This window comes from Nerophis lumbriciformis, linkage group LG03 (genome assembly GCF_033978685.3).
Source record: "Nerophis lumbriciformis linkage group LG03, RoL_Nlum_v2.1, whole genome shotgun sequence".
NCBI lineage: Eukaryota > Metazoa > Chordata > Actinopteri > Syngnathiformes > Syngnathidae > Nerophis > Nerophis lumbriciformis.
In genome coordinates this window covers 23,842,501-23,865,746 of record NC_084550.2, presented here as the reverse complement: position 1 = coordinate 23,865,746, position 23,246 = coordinate 23,842,501, and the positions used below count along the sequence as shown (strand labels likewise).

The following is a 23,246-nucleotide window of genomic DNA, read 5'->3' as shown; positions in this document are numbered from 1 at the left end:
TTCCAAATTAAAACAAGAAAATATACATTAAAAAAAAAATCTAAAATTAAGGGAAGAAAATAAACATATTTTTAAAAATTCCAAATTAAACAAGAAAATACACAATTTCAATTTAAAAAAAAATTAAAACAAGAAAATAAACATATTTTAAAAATGTCCAACTTAAAATAAGAAAATAAACATATTTTAAAAAACTTCAAATTAAAGCAATTTTTTTTTTTTCAAATTAAAACATGAATATAAACATATTTTAAATATTTCTGAATTAAACAAGAAAATAAACATTTAAAAAATGTACAAATTAAAACAAGAAAATAAACATATTTCGAAAAAATAAAAATTATAACAAGACAATAAACATTTTTTTTAAATGTACAAATTAAAACAAAACAATAAACATATTTTAAAAATGTACAAATTAAAACAAGAAAATAAACATATTTTTAAAATGTCCAACTTAAAACAAGAAAATAAACAATTTCAATTTAAAAAAAAATTAAAACAAGAAAATAAACATATTTTAAAAATGTCCAACTTAAAATAAGAAAATAAACATATTTTAAAAAACTTCAAATTAAAGCAATTTTTTTTTTTACATATTTAAAAATATATCCAAATTAAAACACGAAAATAAACACATTCAAAAGAAGTGAATAAGCCGGAACAATATTAAATATTTTTCCGCCAATAAATTGTATTGTGTGTCTTTTCGTTTATTTATTTCTAAAAAATAAACTTTGTTTAAAATAGTTCAACGTGTATATCAGCACTTTTTCAGCACATTCAACAATACCGTGACAATAATAACTGTGACACTTTTGGTCACAACAACCCTGATATAAAATATTCATATCTTTACATCTCCAGCCTGGAAATAATGTTCGTCAATAAAGCACTTTTTTTCACCCACTAAATGTATTTGTTATTTTAAAATGTAGATTTTTTTAAATACATTTTATTTAGAATTTTTTTTGTTTTTTATTTGGACCGAAATAAATGCACTGGATGCAATAGCAAATCTTAACAAGGTTAATGTTATCTGATCATGTATCAACATATTTCTGTTCTTCTCAAAAATCCCCAAAAAATGGGCTTGTCAACTTGATTTAGGATTTCAAAGCAAATTATCTTATCAATTTGTTAGAAGAAAAAAAATAGCACAAATGCATAGGCAATTGTGTAATAATATCTTGAAGGCATTACGTGTTTATTTTCATATATATTATATTTACTGTTACCAGGGATGGCAGCTATAACTGTGATGTGGCCTTCAATGACAACAAATTTGACCATTTTTTCTCTAAATTTCAAGAAATAACATTTTAAATATGAATGGAATAAGCCCTACTATCCTTACTATAAAATGTAACATTATGGTTGACAACTGTTATATCTGCAATGCTATAGATCAGTATTTCTCAAACTATGTAGTGGTACACAGGCTCCATCTAGTGGTGTGCAAAAATAATCATTTAATTCAATTAAATTAACTTTATTTTATTAATTGTTTAAGAAGTGTCCTATTTTCCTACACTGAACAAAAATATAAATGCAACACTTTTGTTTTTGCTCTCATTTGTCACGAGTTGAACTCAAAAATCTAAAACTTTTACTATATACACAAAATACCTATTTCTCTCAAATTGTGTTCACAAATCTGTGTTATTGAGCATTTCTTCTTTGCCAAGATAACCCATCCCACCTCACAGGTTTGGCATATCAAGATGCTGATTAAACATTGTGAATATTGCACAGGTGTGCCTAAGGCTGCCCACTTTAAAATGGGTAGTTTTATCACACAGCACAATGCCACAGATGTTGCAAGTTTTGAGTGCAGTCGGCGTGGTGACGGCGGGAATATCCACCAGAGCTAATGCCCGTGGATTGAATGATCATTTCTCTACCAAAAGCCGTCTCCACAGGCTTTTCGGAGAATTTGGCAGTACATCCAACCGGCCTCACAACATAAAAAACCACACCAGCCCAGGACCTCCACATCCAGCAAGTGCACCTCCATGATGGTCTGAGAACAGCCACCCGGACAGCTGCTGCAACAATTGGTTTGCATAACCAAAGACTAATCGTCTCATGGAAGCTCATCTGCTTGCATCGGTAACCAACTTGAGTGGGCAAATGGAGAGGTGTTGTCTACACGGACGAATCCCGGTTTTCACTGTTGCTCATGTCAACGTTGTGAATGGAGTGGCCCATGGCGGGGGGGGGGGGTTATGGTACGGGCAGGCGTTTCGGAGAATTTGGCAGTACATCCAACCGGCCTCACAACGTGAAAACCACACCAGCTCAGGACCTCCACGTCCAGCAGGTGCACCTCCGTGATGGTCTAAGAACAGACTTGCCGTCAACAGAATTGACGGCATTTTGAACGCACTGAGATACCGTGAAGAGATTCCAAGGCCCGTTGTTGACCGTCACCTCATGTTGCAGCGTGACAATGCACGGCCCCATGTTGCAAGGCTCTGTAAACAATTGAAGGGGAGTGGACCAACATTCCACAAGCCACAATCAACAACATGATCAACTCCATGCCAAAGGAGATGTGTTGCACTGTGTGAGGAGAATAATGGTCACACCAGATACTGACTGCTTTTGTTTTTAATGAATACGTAGGCCTACTACGCTACTGTATTTTACTGTTGGTCATTATGGGAGTACTGGGAGAGCCAAATGTTTGTGAAAGGATGTGATACTGTACATTTATTTTGGGAGGAAATCAGAGGTATGGACATGTCCCCATTTACCATAGAAGAGATTACATTTGGCATATTTTTTTACAGATAGCAACTTTTCAGATAGCAATTTTTTACAGATAGCAACCTATGTTGCAAGCTACATTTTTCATTAACAAACGTCAATTTTTGAAAGCGAAACCGGAATTCTTCTATTGTTTTCATGCAGGGGTGTCCAAAGTGCGGCCCGGGGCACATGTTATAAAACACTGTTACAATGTTTTCTTTTTACCATTTTGCAATATTGACACTAATAACACAAAGCTGTCGTGCAGGCGTTTTTTTTTTTTTTTTTTACTTTATAACTGTCATTGCTCAAAAATAAATGAATAAATATGTATAAACGACAGTTAGATCTGAAGTTGACTTACATACATAGTATGACTTATTTTAACACTTTTATTAGTAAGGACCTTTTGGTTACCGACACAATTCGTCTGATTTTTTTTTTTAACTGTCATTGTTCAAAAAAGTAATAATGAATCAAAAGCAATGTTGTTATTAATTAATTTATCTATTTAAGGCTTCAATGACTTCACATCAAATATTTTTTTAATTTTTGAAAAAATGTTGTTGGGAAAATATTGCATATTTATTGTTGTTACCATTAAAAAAACTGTGTTTTTATTTGTAAAAAAAAAAAAAAAACGTATGTAAAAATTAATATATTACTTTTTTTTAACACTTTAATGACTGAGACCATTTACTTATACTATATGAAATATATAAAATATGATTTTCTTTTTTTAAACTGTCATTGTTCAAAAATATGATCATGAATCAAAAGCAATGTTGTTATTAATTATTTATCTATTTAAGGCTCCAGTAACCCCACATCAAATATGTGTTAATTTTAGAAAAAAAAAATTTTGGAAAAATATTGCGTATTTATTGTTGTTGCCATAAAAAAGTAGGTTTTTATTTGTAAAAAAAAACGTAACGTAAAAATGTATAAATGACTTCTTTTTTTTAACACTTTAATGACTGAGATCATTTACTTATACTAAATAAAATATATAAAGTATGATTTTTTTTTTAAACTGTCATTGTTCAAAAAAATAATCATGAATCAAAAGCAATGTTGTTATTAATGATTTATCTATTAAAGGCTCCAAAGACTTCACATCAAATATGTTTAAATTTTTGAAAAAATGTTTTTGGGGAAATATTGCATATTTATTGTTGTTGCCATAAAAAAAAAAATGAAAATATTAAATATCTATTAAAATATTAAAACATGAAAATAATCATGTTTTAAACATTTCTAAATTAAAACAAGAACAAAATACATATTTTAAAAATGTACAAATTAAAACAAGAAAATAAACATATTTTAAAAATGTCCAACATAAAACAAGAAAACAAACCTATTTCTAAAAAATATAATTAAAACAAGAAAATAAACATATTTAAAAAATGTCCATCTTAAAACAAGAAAATAAACATATTTCTAAAAAAAATCCTAATTAAAACAAGAAAATGTTTTTTTACAAAAATTTATAAATTCAAACAAGAAAATAAACATATTTTAAAATATTTAAAATTAACACATGAAAATAAACATATTTTAAATATTTCACCCCTTTTGCCTCATGATACTTTTGGTCACAACAACCCTGATATAAAAAATATTCATATATTTTCATCTCCAGAGTGTATTGGAAGTGCCTTAATGTGTCTGTTTGAATTCAATATTTACTGCTTGTGTGCTTGTTAAAAAAAACATTAAATAAATCCTAAATTTGCCAGATAAATATAAAGAGTACGGTGGCCGGAAAGTGCAAAACATTGTGACAGAAGTGAAACAATGGCGCTAATAATCGTGTGTATGTTTCTGGTCACTAGGGGGAGCTAAATACCCAATCTGGTATCGCATCATTTCAAAAAATAAATGTTATAAGAGTCAACGTATCAAAGTCAGAGTGTATATGTAGCTTATATTTCAACATATGCTTGCGCAGGAGGCCTACACTCAGCGACCAAAGTACGCATATTCGCCAGCATATGTCTTAAAACACAGCAAGTACACTGTATCTTTGAAAAATGGAAATATTAAATAAATATCCAAATATTTCAAATTAAAACAAGAAAATAAACATTTTAAAAATATACAACATAAAACAAAAAAGTAAGCATATTTCTTAAAAAATTGTTTTTTTTAATTCCAAATTAAAGAAGAAAAACATTTTAAAATATTTCAAATTAAAACATGAAAATAAAAATTTTAAACATTTCTAAATTAAAACAAGAAAACAAATATTTAAAAAATTTCCAAATTAAAACAAGAAAATAAACATATTTTAAAAATGTCCAACATAAAACAAGAAACTATATTTCTAAAAAAAATGTTTTTAAATTACAAATCAAACAAGAAAATAAACATATTTTAAAATATTTCAAATTTAAACATGAAAATAAACATATTTTGAACATTTCTAAATTAAAACAAGAAAATAAACATATTTTAAAAATGTCCAACTTAAAACAAGAAAATAAACACACTTCTAAAAAAAATCGAATTAAAATGAGAAAATAAACATATAAAAAAAAAAAAATCCAACTTAAAACAAGAGAATTTACATATTTCTAAAAAAAAATCCAAATTAAAACAAGAAAATAAACATGTTTTAAAAATGTCCAATATATTTCTAAAAAAAAAAATTTAATTCCAAAATAAACACATTTTAAAATATTTCAAATTAAAACATGAAAATAAATATTTCTAAATTAAAACAAGAACAAAAAACATTAAAAAAAATATACAAATTAAAACAAAAAAATGCACATATTTTAAAAATATCCAACATAAAACAAGAAAATAAACATATTTCTAATAAAATCTAATTAAAACAGGAAAATAAATATATTTTAAAAAAAAAGTCAAACTTAAAACAAGAAAATAAATATAGTTTAAACATTTGTAAATTAAAACAAGAAAAAAAAACATTTTAAAAATGTAAAAATTAAAACAAGAAAATAACATTTTAAATATAAAGCAAGAAAATAAATATATATATTAAAATTTAATAAATCATAAATTTGCCACCCTTTGTCTTATAAATATAAAGAGTACGGTGGCCGGAAAGTGCAAAACATAGTGACAGAAGTGAAACAATGGCACTAATAATCGTCACTAGGGGGAGCTGAATATAATAATAATCTGGTATCAATGAAAAACGCATTATTTAAAAAAAATGTTTTTAAATAAATGTGATAAGAGTAAACATATCAAAGTCAGAGTGTATATGTATCTTATATTTCAACATATGCTTGCGCAAGAGGCCTCCACTCAGCGACCAAAGTACGCATATTCGCCAGCACATGTCTTAAAACACAGCAAGGCGGACGCTGTATCTTTGAAAAATGAAAATATTAAATAAATATCAAAATATTTCAAACTAAAACAAGAAAATAAACATATTTTAAAAGTTTCCCATCATAAAACAAGAAAATAAGCATATTTAAAAAAAATAAAAATGTTTTATTCCAAATTAAACAAGAAAATAAACATGTTTTAAAATATTTCAAATTAAAACATGAAAATGCGTGGCGCAGTGGAAGAGTGGCCGTGCGCAACCCGAGGGTCCCTGGTTCAATCCCCACCTAGTACCAACCTCGTCATGTCCGTTGTGTCCTGAGCAAGACACTTCACCCTTGCTCCTGATGGGTGCTGGTTAGCGCCTTGCATGGCAGCTCCCTCCATCAGCGTGTGAATGTGTGTGTGAATGGGTAAATGTGGAAGTAGTGTCAAAGCGCTTTGAGTACCTTGAAGGTAGAAAAGCGCTATACAAGTACAACCCATTTATTATCATTTCAAATAAACATTTTAAACATTTCTAAATTAAAACAAGAAACAAATATTTAAAAAATTTACAAATTAAAACAAGAAAATAAACATTTAAAACATGTCCAACATAAAACAAGAAAATATATTTTTTTAAAAAGAAGTTATTAATTACAAATTAAACAAGAAAATTAACATATTTTAAAATATTTCAAATTTAAACATGAAAATAAACATATTTTGAACATTTCTAAATTGAAACAAGAAAAAAAAACATTTTAAAAATGTACAAATTAAAACAAGAAAATAAACATTTCTAAAAAACTCCAATTTAAAACAAGAGAATTGACATATTTAAAAAAAAAAGTACAAATTAAAACAAGAAAATAAACATTTCCAAAAAAATAATTTTTTAAATTCCAAAATAAACATATTTAAAATATTTCAAATTAAAACATGAAAATAAACACATTTTAAACATTTCTAAAATAAAACAAGAAAAAAAAACATTTTTAAAATGTACAAATTAAAACAAAGAAATAAACATATTTAAAAAATGTCTGCCATAAAACAAGAAAATAAACATATTTCTAAAAAAAATCTAATTAAAACAAGAAAATAATCATAATTTAAAAATTCCAACTTAATACAAGAAAATACACATATTTGTAAATCAAAACAATATATATTTTTTTAATGTAAAAATTAAAACAAGAAAATAAACATTTTAAAATTAAAGCAAGAAAATACATATATTTACTGAAAATAAATATATTTACTCTTTGTGTGCTCTATTGTTAAAAAATATATAAAAATCCTATATTTGCCGATAAATCGCACCACAGAATACGGTGGCCGGAAAGTGCAAAACATAGTGACAGAAGTGAAACAATGGCGCTAATAATCGTCACTAGGGGGAGCTGAATACCCAATCTGGTATCAATGAAAAACGCATTATTTAAATTAAAAAAATGAAAAATAACTGTGATAAGAGTAAACGTATCAAAGTCAGAGTGTACATGTAGCTTATATTTCAACATATGCTTGCGCAGGAGGCCTCCACTAAGCGACCAAAGTACGCATATTCGCCAGCATATGTCTTAAAACACAGCAAGGCGGACGCTGTATCTTTGAAAAATTAAAATATTAAATAACTATCAAAATATTTCAAATTAAAACAAGAAAATAAACATATTTTAAAAATTTCCCAACATAAAACAAGAAAATAAGCCTATTTCTAAAAAAAATAAATTTAAATTCCAAATTAAACAAGAAAATAAACATATTTTAAAATATTTCAAATTAAAACATGAAAATAAACATTTAAAAAAATGTCTAAATTAAAACAAGAAACAAATATTTAAAAAATGTACAAATTAAAACAAGAAAATAAACATTTAAAACATGTCCAACATAAAACAAGAAAATATATTTAAAAAAAAAAGTTTTTTAATAGCAAATTAAACAAGAAAATTAATATATTTTTAAAAATTTCAAATTTAAACATGAAAATAAACATATTTTGAACATTTCTAAATTGAAACAAGAATTTTTTTTTTTTAAATGTACAAATTAAAAAAAGAAAATAAACATATTTTAAAAATGTCCACCATAAAACAAGAAAATAAACATATTTCTAAAAAAAAATCTAATTAAAACAAGAAAATAAACATTTTCAAAATAAAGCAAGAAAATACATATATTTACTGAAAATAAATATATTTACTGTTTGTGTGCTCTATTGTTAAAAAAATAAATCCTATATTTGCCGATAAATCGCACCACAGAATACGGTGGCCGGAAAGTGCAAAACATAGTGACAGAAGTGAAACAATGGCGCTAATAATCGTCACTAGGGGGAGCTGAATACCCAATCTGGTATCAATGAAAAACGCATTATTTAAAAAAAAATACAAATAAATGTTATAAGAGTAAACGTATCAAAGTCAGAGTGTATATGTAGCTTATATTTCAACATATGCTTGCGCAGGAGGCCTCCACTCAGCGACCAAAGTACGCATATTCGCCAGCACATGTCTTAAAACACAGCAAGGCGGACGCTGTATATTTAAAAAAATGAAACTATTGTCGCATTATGTAAACACCCAACATGTAAACGTTCTTTCTCAGCGAGTAAACGAGCAGCTCCTGAAGATCACTCGGCTAGGCCGCATTTATTGTCCCTCAACCGAACTACGGCTAACCTCCCGCCTAACGGCAGCCCCGCGGCTTTGACCGACGCGCCGTCCGGCCAATGAGCGCGTCGCGTGCTTCCGGCTCGGCGGATGCCCGACCAATCACAGCTCGGCCCCGGCCCGAAACGCACCGCCCCCCTCGGACTCGCTCTTCCCCCTTTTGCCAAGAATGTTAGTTCCTGCTCGTCGCCGAGTCGTTTCCTGTAATCGCACAGTGTTGTGAGACGGAGAACGCCATGTGTGACCACGCAAAGGTAAATTTACCAGCCCGAATTGTTACCGGGGCACTCGGGGCGGCGGGCTGGGGGGTTATTTTGCGGGGTATTTTCGCCGAAAAACGGGGGCAGTTGAACGGAAAGAGTATTGCGGCCTAACCCGGGTTGGGAACGTTTGACGGGTCATGGTTATTGTGGCACGTTGCTTTGCTTTGGTTGGGTTTGTTGACGAGCTCCGGAGGAGTCTGCTGGACCCCCGAGCTTGGTCGGGACCGGCCGGAAAAAAGGCTTTAACTCCCCCGCACACAACATTGCGTGTCCTCGAGTGAATAAACGTAGGTTTTTTTTTCCACCCCAGCCTGCACATTGCAATAGGCACATCTTGGCGGTGGAAGCTAATGCTAACCGACGGGTTTGTGAGCTTGAGGAAAGCATCCTGCATCACTGCCTCCTCTTCTCCTCACTTCTACACTAAATCATCAAAATTACCTATTATATCTACCCATTAATTCATATACATCAGCATAAAACCCTAATAATCAATTTTGCCTTTTAAATGTGACCACAATATCAACAAAAGTGTCAACAAAAGGTTAATTTACCCCCGAGCTTACTACTGTCCTTACATGTGTCTACTTTCAGATAAATTGTGTTAGTCTTGTCCCTAAACAATTAAAAAGCAAATTTAGACACTTTTGAGGTTCCTAAGGGCCATTGTTGTGCCATTCACCCGAGACCATCACCTCATGTTGCAGCATTCTACACTAAATAATCAAAATGACTTATTATAGCTACCTATTAATTCGTATACATCAGCATAAAACCCTAATAATCAATGTTGCCTTTTAAATGTGACCACAAAAGGTTAATTTACCCCCGAGCTTACTACTGTAGATGGGTTATACTTGTATAGCGCTTTGACACTATTTCCACATTCCTTTAATGTGTCTACTTTCAGATAAATTGTTAGTCTTGTCCCTAAACAATTAAAAAGCAAATTTAGAGACTTTTGAGGTTCCTGAAGGCCATTGTTATGCCATTCACCCGAGACCATCACCTCATGTTGCAGCATTCTACACTAAATAATCAAAATGACTTATTATAGCTACCTATTAATTCGTATACATCAGCGTAAAACCCTAATAATCAGTTTTGCCTTTTAAACGTGACCACAATATCAACAAAAGTGTCGACAAAAGGTTAATTTACCCCCGAGCTTATTACTGTCCTTAAATGTGTCTACTTTCAGATAAACTGTTAGTCTTGTCCCTAAACAATTAAAAAGCAAATTTAGACACTTTTTGTGGTTCCTATGGGCCATTGTTGTGCCATTCACCCGAGACCATCACCTCATGTTGCAGAATTCTACACTAAATAATCAAAATGACTTATTATAGCTACCTATTAATTCGTATACATCAACGTAAAACCCAAATCAGTTTTGCCTTTTAAATGTGACCACAATATCAACAAAAGTGTCGACAAAAGGTTAATTTACCCCCAAGCTTATTACTGTCCTTAAATGTGTCTACTTTCAGATAAATTGTGTGGGTCTTGGTGCCTCAATGCGATGTAAAGAAGAAAATGTGTCCCTAAACGATCAAAAAGCAAATTTAGAGACTTTTGAGGTTCCTGAGGGCCATTGTTGTGCCGTTCACCCGAGACCATCGCCTCATGTTGCAGCATTCTTCACTAAATAATCAAAATTAGTTATTATGGCTACCTATTAATTCCTATACATTAGCTTAAAACCCTAATAATCAGTTTTGCCTTTTAAATGTGACCACAATATCAACAAAAGGTTAATTTACCCCCGTGCTTACTACTGTCCCTAAATGTGTCTACTTTCAGATAAATTGTGTTAGTCTTGTCCCTAAACCATTAAAAAGCAAATTTAGAGACTTTTGAGGTTCCTGAGGGCCATTGCTGTGCCGTTCACCCGAGATCACCTCATGTTGCAGCATGACAATGCACGGCCCCATGTTCCAAGGGAATGTAACGATATTGAAATGTCACGGTACGATACTATCACTATGTCCCTTTTAAAAAAAAAAAAAGAAAAATCACTTTTAAATTGTCTTGAGGACTTGAAAGTATAGTTGGCGGTAAACTTTCTAAACTTCAAGACGGAAATCGTTTTATTTGACTCCAAAGTCTAACAGAATGCTCCCCCCAGTGACCTGGACCCCCCTGAGGCCTTATTTAAAAGCAACAGTCACAAATCTTGGTTTTAAGTTCGACAGTTCATTTTAGAATTCATTTTAAAATATTGTTTGTTTTTAAATATCCGAACCCCTGCATCACTGCCTCTTCTCCTCACTTCTACACTAAATCATCAAAATGACTTATTATAGCTACTTATTAATTCGTATACATCAGCATAAAACCATAATAATCAATTTTGCCTTTTAAATGTGACCACAATATCAACAAAAGTGTCAACAAAAGGTTAATTTACCCCCAAGCTTATTACTGTAAATAGCGCTTTTCTACCTTTTTAAGAAACTGAAAGCGCTTTGACACTATTTCCACATTCCTTAAATGTGTCTACTTTCAGATAAATTGTTAGTCTTGTCCCTAAACAATTAAAAAGCAAATTTAGAGACTTTTGAGGCTCCTAAGGGCCATTGTTGTGCCATTCACCCGAGACCATCACCTCATGTTGCAGCATTCTACACAAAATCATCAAAATTACTTATTATAGCTACTTATTAATTCGTATACATTAGTATAAAACCCTAATAATCAATTTTGCCTTTTAAATATGACCACAATATCAACAAAAGGTTAATTTACCCCCGAGCTTATTACTGTCCTTAAATGTGTCTACTTTCAGATAAATTGTGTTAGTCTTGAGACTTTTGAGGTTCCTGAGGGCCATTGTTGCAGCATGACGATGCACGGCCCCATGTTGCAAGGAAAGTAACGATATTAAAATGTCACGGTACGATACTATCACTATATCTATGTTCCTTTTTAAAAAAAAGGAAAGTGACACTAGTTTAAAATACATTTGAAATTGTCTTGACATGAAAGTATGGTTTTTGATCGATTGAAACTTGTATTAGTAGATTGCACAGTACAGTACATATTCCGTACAATTGACCACTAAATGGTAACACCCCAATAAGTTTTTCAACTTGTTTAAATCGGGGTCCACGTTAATATATTCATGCTGGCGGTAAACTTTCTAAACTTCAATGAGAACAAGACGGAAATTGTTTCATTTGACTCCAAAGTCTAACAGAATGCTCCCCCCAGTGACCTGGACCCCACTGAGGCCTTATTTAAAAGCAGCAGTCACAAATCTTGACAATGATTTTAAATTGGAGCAGCAGGTTAATAACTCAGTTGTAAGATCTTGTTTTTATCATCTAAGACTTTTAGCAAAAATTAAACCAGTTTTATAATTTTAATGACTTTGAGCGGGTAATACAAGCTTTTATTTAATCACGTGTGGACTACTGCAACTCCCTCTACGTTGGAATGAACCGGGCCTCGATCGCTCGATTGCAGTTAGTCCGAAATGCTGCTGCTTGCCTTTTTAACTGCCACTTAAAAACATGAACACATTACCCCCATTTTAGAATCCCTTCACTGGCTCCCAGTTCATTTTAGAATATTGTTGTTTGTTTTTAAATCTCCGAACCCCTGCATCACTGCCTCCTCTTCTGCTCACTTCTACACTAAATCATCAAAATGACTTATTATACTTACCTATTAATTCCTATACATTAGCATAAAACCCTAATAATCAGTTGTGCCTTTTAAATGTGACCACAATATCAACAAAAGTGTCAACAAAAAGTTAATTCACCCCCGAGCTTGCTACTGTCCTTAAATGTGTCTACTTTCAGATAAATTGTGTTAGTCTTGTCCCTAAACAATTAAAAAGCAAATTTAGAGACTTTCGAGGTCCCTGAGGGCCAATGTTGTGCTGTTCACCCGAGACCATCACCTCATATTGCAGCATGACGATGCACGGCCCCATGTTGCAAGGAATGTAACGATATTGAAATGTCACGGTACGATACTATCACTATTTCTATGTCCCTTTTTAAATGTGACCATACTATCAACAAAAGGTTAATTTACCCCCAAGCTTATTACTGTCCTTAAATGTGTCTACTTTCAGATAAATTGTGTTGTTCTTGCTGCCTCAATTCAGTGTAAAGAAGAAAATGTGTCCGTAAACAATTACCGTATTTTCCGCACTATAAGGCGCACCGGATTATTAGCCGCACCTTCAATGAATTACATATTTCATAACTTTGTCCACCAATAAGCCGCCCCGGACTATAAGCCGCGCCTACGCTGCGCTAAAGGGAATGTCAAAAAAACAGTCAGATAGGTCAGTCAAACTTTAATAATATATTAAAAACCAGCGTTCTAACAACTCTGTTCACTCCCAAAATGTACGCAAATGTGCAATCACAAACATAGTAAAATTCAAAATAGTGCAGAGCAATAGCAACATAATGTTGCTCGAACGTTAATGTCACAACACACAAAATAAACATAGCGCTCACTTTCTGAAGTTATTCTTCATTCGTAAATCCTTCGTCTTCGGTGTCCGAAGTGAAAAGTTGGGCAAATTTACGATCCACTGGCAGATGTTGGCGTCGTCTGGCGCTGCCTCCTCGTCTTAGTGAAGGTGTGTTCGCCTTCTGTCTTCCATTGTTCCCACGCAGTTAGCAGTCTAGCTTCGAATGCCCTGTTGACACCAATATCTAGCGGCTGGAGGTCTTTTGTCAATCCACCCGGAATGACGGCGAGTATTGAATTAAGCGCGTAAGCGTGTCTCTCAATGTGCTGTTATGAGCTAGCAAATATAACAACTACACTACCCAGCATGCAACGATAGTTACGAGCATGCGCGGTAGCCCTGAGAAGTTCCCACGCAGTTAGCAGTCTAGCTTCGAATGCCCTGTTGACACCAATATCTAGCGGCTGGAGGTCTTTTGTCAATCCACCCGGAATGACGGCGAGTATTGAATTAAGCGCGTAAGCGTGTCTCTCAATGTGCTGTTATGAGCTAGCAAATATAACAACTACACTACCCAGCATGCAACGATAGTTACGAGCATGCGCGGTAGCCCTGAGAAGTTCCCAAGCAGTTAGCAGTCTAGCTTCGAATGCCCTGTTGACACCAATATCTAGCGGCTGGAGGTCTTTTGTCAATCCACCCGGAATGACGGCGAGTATTGAATTAAGCGCGTAAGCGTGTCTCTCAATGTGCTGTTATGAGCTAGCAAATATAACAACTACACTACCCAGCATGCAACGATAGTTACGAGCATGCGCGGTAGCCCTGAGAAGTTCCCAAGCAGTTAGTAGTCTAGCTTCGAATGCCCTGTTGACACCAATATCTAGCGGCTGGAGGTCTTTTGTCAATCCACCCGGAATGACGGCGAGTATTGAATTAAGCGCGTAAGCGTGTCTCTCAATGTGCTGTTATGAGCTAGCAAATATAACAACTACACTACCCAGCATGCAACGATAGTTACGAGCATGCGCGGTAGCCCTGAGAAGCGTTGTTGTATGCTGGGAGTTCGAATGTGGTTATGAGCACGCTGTGAGAAAACGTTGAGAACTCAGTTAACACGCCTCGTCTGCATTATTTATAATTAGACAGACAACACACTTAATAGGAGCCATTTTGGGGTCTTTACATAAACACACAAATGGAAATGAAACGTCACATATCCCAGCATGCACCGCGCGCTTCTTCTACGGGGAAAAAAGATGGCGGCTGTTTACCGTAGTTGCGAGACCTAAACTTTATGAAAATGAATCTCAATATTTATCCATATATAAAGCGCACCGGGTTATAAGGCGCACTGTCAGCTTTTGAGAAAGTTTGTGGTTTTTAGGTGCGCCTTATAGTGCGGAAAATACGGTAAAAAGCAAATTTAGAGACTTTCGAGGTCTATGAGGGCCTATGTTGTGCCGTTTACCCGAGACCATCACCTCATGTTGCAGCATGACAATGTACGGCCCCATGTTGCAGGGAATGTAACGATATTAAAATGTCACGGTATGATAATATCACTGTATCTATATCCCCCCTTTTTTTTCTCTTTTTTTTTTTTTAAAGAAAAGTGACTAGTTTAAAATCACTTTTAAATTGTCTTGAGGACATGAAGTATGATTGGCGGTAAACTTTCTAAACTTCAAGACGGAAATCGTTTTATTTGACTCCAAATTCAAACAGAATACTCCCCCCAGTGACCTGGACCCCCCTGAGGCCTTATTTAAAAGCAACAGTCACAAATCTTGGTTTTAAGTTCGACAATGGTTTTAAATTGGTGCAGCAGGTTAACTACGTTGTAAGATCTTGTTTTTCTCATCTCAGTTTTGCCTTTTAAACGTGACCACAATTTGGCTCTAAGTTAATCGGTGTCAACAAAAGGTTAATTTTCCCCCCAAGCTTATTACTGTTCTTAAATGTGTCTACTTTCAGATAAATCGTGTTAGTTTTGGTGCCTCAATTCGCTGTAAAGAATACAAATGTGTCCCTAAACAATTAAAAGCAAATTTAGAGACTTTTGTTGTATATGTATTAGGAATGTAACGATATGAAAATGTCACGGTACGATATATGTTAAAAATAGACCTGTAAAAATGCTATTGCATGTCAAATGAATTATTAGCACACTGTAATTGATAACAATACACCTTACAGCCGTGTTAATTGATGTGTGAGACATGTAGGGCTGAAACGACGCGTCGACGTAGTCGACGTCATCGGTTACGTAAATACGTCGACGCCGTTATTGTGCTTCGACGCGTCGCATATTTACGTCACACTACCGTCATGGCGGAGCGCAAAGCAGACGATGCGAGCGGTGCGAGCGAGGGGGAAAAAAGCACGCCAAAAGTCGTCAAAAGTGTGGGAGTATTTCAATAAACGGCCTAAGAAGAAACGCTACTTTTATCTACATTCAGCTCGCTACTCGCTACTAATTTTTATCGATCTGTTAATGCACACTTTGTTTGTTTTGGTCTGTCAGACAGACCTTCAAAGTGCCTGCCTTACTGGTGACGTTTCACTCCGTTCCACCAATCAGATGCAGTCACTGGTGACGTTGGACCAATCAAACAGAGCCAGGCGGTCACATGACCTGAGTTGAAAAACGTATTGGGGTGTTGCCATTTAGTGGTCAATTGTATGGAATATGTACTGTACTGTGCAATCTACTAATAAAAGTTTCAATCAATCAATCAAAAGTGTGAAGGAAAAAAGACTATTTTTTATTTCAATCGTACATCCCGTCAAAAGCCTAAAGACTGACTGCACAGTTCCTGTCTTCACAATAAAGGTGCCGCTCCATCGCGCCGCGCTTTCAAAATAAGAGTCTGCGAAAGCCAGCGCAAACAAGCTAGCAAGCTACGGAGTTTGCCGCCTATTTATTTATTGTAAAGTGTATAAAAACGAATATGGAAGATGGACAAATAAGATGCCAAAAACCAACCACTCTCATGTGGTATTAGACAGAAATGAGGAACTTTTTTTCTCCTCCATTTGAAAACGTGGACGTTATAAGCAATACTGTCTGTTTACAATCAATGCAAGTCATCAGAATCAGGTAATACACCAACTTATATTCTTGTCTTCATGAAAGAAAGGAATCTATATGTGTTAAACATGCATGTATATTCATTAAAACACCTTTAACATGTAAACAAAAACGTCAAAATAAATAAATATAAATTATATACTGTATATATCAATGTATGTATATATATGTATATATATATATATATATGTGTGTGTGTATATATATATATATATATATATATGTATATATATATATATATATATATGTGTGTGTATATATATATATATATACATATATATATATATATATATACGTGTGTGTGTGTGTGTGTGTGTGTGTGTGTGTGTGTGTGTGTGTGTGTGTGTGTGTGTGTATGTGTGTGTGTGTATATATATATATATATACATATATGATATGTGTGTGTATGTTACTCATCAGTTACTCAGTACTTGAGTAGTTTTTTCACAACATACTTTTTACTTTTACTCAAGTAAATATTTGGGTGACTACTCCTTACTTTTACTTGAGTAATAAATCTCTAAAGTAACAGTACTCTTACTTGAGTACAATTTCTGGCTACTCTACCCACCTCTGCTAATAATGTTGTTGTATGCACAACGGCTATAAACGAACATTTGAAAAGAAAACACCCGACAGCGTTCTTGCCATCACCATCAACTAGTCAATCGTCCGCGTGAGTATACGTTGTCATCATTACACAAAAACATGAATGTGTCATTTGTATCTGCGTTGTAAATTCATAAACTAAAACACTGTTTCGCTCTGAGAGGCGCGTTTGGCGTGCCTGTTCAGTGTTTACAAAGACGCGCTCCTCTTTAACGCTAACGTTAACTAGTTGTGCAAATACCTTTTACAACATTAACAGTTACATATACTATGTACAAACGAACAATTAACTTTCACTTTAATCATACTATCATTGTTGTGTTATTAAGGAAAATAAGCAATACCGTATTTTCCGCACCATAAGGCGCCCTGGGTTAAAAGCCGCGCCTTCAATGAACGGCATATTTCAAAACTTTGTCCACCAATAAGCCGCCCCGTGTTGTAAGCCGCATCTAACTGCGCTAAAGGAATGTCAAAAAAACAGTCAGATAGGTCAGTCAAACTTTAATAATATATTAAAAACCAGCGTTCTAACAACTCTGTTCACTCCCAAAATGTACGCAAATGTGCAATCACAAACATACGTATATCAACATGGACAGAGCTGCGTGAAAAAAGCCACCCGGCCTCTTCGCGTAAACTTAAACTTACCTTAACCACTCGCTCATCTTTTCTTCATCCATCCCTTCGAGTTAGCTTTTATGATGACGCCGGCTGGAAAGGTCTCTTTTGGCAAGGTCTTCCTTTTGAATATCACCATGGGTGGAAGTTAGCATGGCAAGCTAGAACCACAGTGAAGGATGACTTCTCATTCCCTGTGGTGCGAATATTCACCGTACGTGCTCCCGTTCCACAGTGCGGTTCACAGGAATATCAGTTGCTGTGAAATACGGTAGTAATCCGTGTGCGGATGGAGAGATTGCGTCTTTTCATGAACCGGATCCTTGTCGCTTAGTAGGAGCCATTTTGTGGTCTTTACAGATGTAAACAGGAAATGAAACGTACGGTGATATCCGCGCGTTTTTTCTTCTTCTTCCGGGGGCGGGTGGGTGGTTGCTTACAGTAGAAGAAGAAGCGCTTCCTGTTCTATGGGGGCGGGTGCTTACCTTGGCGGTTGCTTGCGTAGAAGAAGAAGCGCTTCCTGTTCTACCGGGAAAAAAGATGGCGGCTGTTTACCTAAGTTGCGAGATCGAAACTTTATGAAAATGAATCTTAATATTTATCCATATATAAAGCGCACCGGGTTAAAAGCCGCACTGTCAGCTTTTGAGTAAATTTGTGGTTTTTAGGTGCGGCTAATGGTGCGGAAAATACGGTACTTTTACTTTTGTTGAAATGTTTACACTGTTGTTACAGAATATTTCGTTTTACACTTTTTTGTATTGGATGTTTATCTTTATTTTTGCACATTTTAGCAAATAAGCAATACTTTTACTTTTGTTGAAATGTTTACACTGTTACAGAATATTTCCGTTTTGCACTTTTTTGTATTGGATCTTTATCTTTATTTTTGCAAATTTTAAAGCAAAATAAGCAATACTTTTACTTTTGAAATGCTTATACTATTGCAGAATATTAAGATTTGCACTGGATGTTTACTTTTATATTTGCACATTAAAAAGCAAATAAGCTACTTTTAATTTTGTTAAATGTTAAAAGTTTTAAATGTTTACATTGTTACAGAATATTTTGTCATGTTGTTGTCAATGTTGACTGAGTGGCCATCCTTTTTTTTTTGTAAATAAAAGCCATGCCTTTTGAAAAAACTGGCCTACATTTATTTTTTCATCTTCGTTTTAAATAAAAAAATAATCGGTAAAAGGAAAAATAATCTATGGATTAATCGAAAAAAATAATCTATAGATTAACCGATTAATCGAAAAAAATAATCTATAGATTAATCGATAGAAAAATAATCGTTAGCTGCAGCCTTAGAGACATGCTATTTGTTAGAATGCCACCGTTAGCACATTTGCTAAGTGTTAGCATTTTTAATGTGCGCATGCTAAAGTTTTAGACTAGCTCTGTAATTCATTTTGTACAGTTTACACCTCAAACTCACGGATTCACTCGGCACCATCTAATAAGTACGGCCAGAAGTCCTGGGCACAGGTAGCAGGCCCATCAAAATTACTGCGGGAATTTTCTCAGTGTCGGTGCAAGGAATCTTCAAAATTGGGTCTCAGGGACCCCATCAAGTCATAAAAATGGGGGTTCCACTTTTATGTAAGCGTTTTGAAAACAAATGATAAATGTACCGTATTTTCCGCACCATAAGCCGCCCTGGGTTATAAGCCGCGCCTTCAATGAACGGCATATTTCAAAACTTTGTCCACCTATAAGCCGCCCCGTGTTATAAGCCGCATCTAACTGCGCTAAAGGGAATGTCAAAAAAACAGTCAGATAGGTCAGTCAAACTTTAATAATATATTAAAAACCAGCGTTCTAACAACTCTGTTCACTCCCAAAATGTATGGTAATGTGCAAATGTGCAATCACAAACATAGTAAAATTCAAAATAGTGCAGAGCAATAACATCAATAACTTAATGTTGCTCGAACGTTAATGTCACAACACACAAAATAAACATAACGCTCACTTTCTGAAGTTATTCTTCATTCATAAATCCCTCGAATTCTTCTCCTTCGGTGTCCGAATTAAAAAGTTGGGCGAATACGGGATCCAAAATGGCCGGCTCCGTCTCGTCGAAGTCATTGCCTTCCGGAAAGCTCGGACCACAGTTGTGACCGAAATATCCGCCCAGGCATTTACGATCCACTGGCAGATGTTGGCGTATGTCGTCCGGCGCTGTCTCCCTGTCTTAGTGAAGGTGTGTTCGCCTTCGGTCATCCATTGTTCCCACGCCGTTCGCAGTCGTGCTTTAAATGCCCTGTTGACACCAATATCGAGCGGTTGGAGTTCTTTGGTTAATCCACCCGGAATGACGGCGAGTGTTGTATTTGTGTGCTTCACTTGTTTTTTGACACCATCTGTGATGTGGGCGCGCATGGAGTCGTATATCAACATGGAACACACAAAGGAAATGAAACGTAATATCCGCGCGCTTCTTCTTCTATGGGGGCGGGTGGTTGCTTACAGTAGAAGAAGAAGCGCTTCCTCTTCTATGGGGGCGGTTGCTTACCGTAGAAGAAGAAGCGCTTCCTCTTCTACGGGGAAAAAAGATGGCGGCTGTTTACCGTAGTTGCGAGACCTAAACTTTATGAAAATGAATCTTAATATTAATCCATATATAAAGCGCACCGGGTTATAAGCCGCACTGTCAGCTTTTGAGAAAATTTGTGGTTTTTAGGTGCGGCTAATAGTGTGGAAAATACGGTATGCATTATCCTGTTATATTTCACATTCTATATTGTGTTTTGAAAAAAGGTTTGTCATAAACGTTACTTAAATCGTTAAAAAAACAACAACAAAAAAAACAAATGCAGTATTTGTCATCGATAAGACTTTCGGCGACTCAAAATTGAAGAAACTGTACCGGAAAGTGCATGACTTTGAAGTTGACCGATAATAAATAATTAATAGTTTGACCCGGCAAGTGTACCGTATTTTCCGGACCATAGGGCACTGCCCATGAATGGTCTATTTTTTATCTTTTTTCATATATTAGGTGCACCGGAATATAGAGTCATATTATTATTATTTTTTTATAAATGTAAAAGACTTCCTTGTGGTCTACATAACATGTAATGGTGGTTCTTTGGTCAAAATGTTGCGTAGATGATGTTTTATAGACCATCTTCAAGTCGCTTCAGGATGCGCCGTTTTGTGGGTGGGTCTTATTTACGTGGGTCACCTTCGACAGCGTCTTTCCCCCGACCATCTTTGTTGTAGCAGTGTAGCGTGCAAGGACGGGAGTGGAAGAAGTGTCAAAAGATGGAGCTAACTGTTTTAATGACATTCAGACTTTACTTCAATCAACAACGGAGCAGCGTCTCCTTGTCTGTAAACAACCACACCGAAAAAACAATTCGGTGTAAAGAAGAAAATGCGTCCTTTGAACAATCAAAAGCAAATATAGAGACTTTTGTTGTATATGTAGCAGGAATGTAACGATATGGAAATGTCACGGTACGATACTATCACCGTATTAAGACCACGGTACAATACTATCACGGTACATGTTAAAAATAGACTTGTAAAAATGCCACAGTATGTAAAATCAAGTCAGACTTAGACTTCCTTTTTATTCTCATTCAAATGTGAACTTTACAGTACAGATAAGAACGAAATTTCGTTGCATTAGCTCGTTGTAGTGCAGGATAAAAGAGCAATAAGGTGCAGATAAAAATAAATAGATTACTGTACGGATAAATATATTGCATCTTGTCAGGATGCCACCTGAACGCCTCCCTCGGGAGGTGTTTAGGGCACGTCCAACCGGTAGGAGGCCACGGGGAAGACCCAGGACACGTTGGGAAGACTATGTCTCCCAGCTGGCCTGGGAACGCCTCGGGATCCCCCGGGAGGAGCTGGACGAAGTGGCTGGGGAGAGGAAAGTCTGGGCTTCCCTGCTTAGGCTGCTGCCCCCGCGACCCGACCTCGGATAAGCGGAAGAAGATGGATGGATGGATGGATGGATAAATATATTGCACTTTTGCATATGCATCCACATTCATGGATGGATGTTATATTGTTGAAGGAATGTTTAAGATTAACACACTAATTGATTACAAACATAATGCTCATATGTTTATTACTTCAAACTAGGGATGTCCCGATCCGATATTTGGATCGGATCGGCCGCCGATATTTGCCAAAAAATGCGTATCGGCAAGGCATGGGAAAATGCCGATCCAGATCCAGTTTAAAAAACAAAACTCCGGTCCGTGTTTTCTAACGCACCGATTAAAATGATACATTCCACTTTTCTGCTGCGCCTTAATTTCCGTTCCGCATTTTCCAGCACACCTTCAACACATCCACAGGTCTGTGGATTCTCACGCAGTTGCTTTTAGCTGCTGGCATTACACGACAGGCTCTTCCCACTCTTTCCTGTGTCTCCCTCTCACAGACAGCAAGTGCACCTTCTTACACACATCACATACTGTCACGTCACATACTGTCACGTCATACGTCACATACGTATACGTCCTCCCCGAGCAGAGAGGTAGCAGCATGGCTAACGTTAGCTGTGATGCTAGCGCAGCCGTGTGACCAACGTTCCCTCTACGCACTGCTCAAACGTCCTCTGCGCACGGCAAATCTATGCCACGCACAACATCAAATAAAAAAATAAGCGCATAACAATTTTCGACACACGGACACGACAGAGAAAACAGTTTTCGTCATCATTGTTCAAATATTGTGACGTCTGTCGAGACGCTTATCTCCATTCGGTGCCACACGTCCACACCATCAAAATGCAGAGGCAAACATTTCCACATCAACACCATATGAAAAAATTACTGATTTTTTTAGTTGTGATTTCCTTCTCTGCATGAAAGTTTAAAAGTAGCATATATTAATGCAGTATGAAGAAAAATGTTTTAATGTAGACATGCAAGCCTTGAAAGAAAATTTTGAAAATCAAAACTACATTTCCTGCAAATGGGTGCATTTCTACCCTATATTTTAACTTTAGATTTATTCTCATATCAAACTCTTTTGGCTGTCTTTTTGACACTTACATCCGGCGCCCCCCTCCACACCCTGGATTATAAATAATGTAAATAATTCAATGTGATTATCTTGTGTGATGACTGTATTATGATGATAGTATATATCTGATAGTATATATCTGTATCATGAATCAATTTAAGTGGACCCCGACTTAAACAAGTTGAAAAACTTATTGGGGTGTTACCATTTAGTGGTCAATTGTACGGAATATGTACTGTACTGTGCAACCTACTAATAAAAGTCTCAATCAATCAATCAAAACACATAGAATCATCATACTGCTGTGATTATATGCATCAAGTGTTCATTCAAGGCTAAGGCAAAATATCCAGATATATATCGTGTATCGCAATATGGCCTTAAAATATCGCAATATTAAAAAAAGGCCATATCGCCCAGCCCTAGTTTCAATGATGCCATTTCTGTTTGTCATGTATAATTTTGTCTATTTTGTGTTTATCCTTGAATAAACAGGT

The 23,246-nt window shown here is 35.0% G+C and overlaps 1 protein-coding gene across 6 annotated transcripts in view; it reads left to right on the top strand.

Annotated features, from left to right (window-relative positions):
- Positions 1 to 8,919: 8,919 nt before the first annotated feature.
- chd8 (chromodomain helicase DNA binding protein 8) overlaps positions 8,920 to 23,246 on the top strand; it is a 153,230-nt gene continuing 138,903 nt past the window's right edge. For all 6 annotated transcript variants that reach the window (XM_061935698.1, XM_061935690.1, XM_061935681.1 and 3 more), the window contains exon 1: positions 8,920 to 8,980. The gene's annotated coding sequence lies outside the window, so the exon portion shown is untranslated. The remainder of the gene's footprint in view (positions 8,981 to 23,246) is intronic.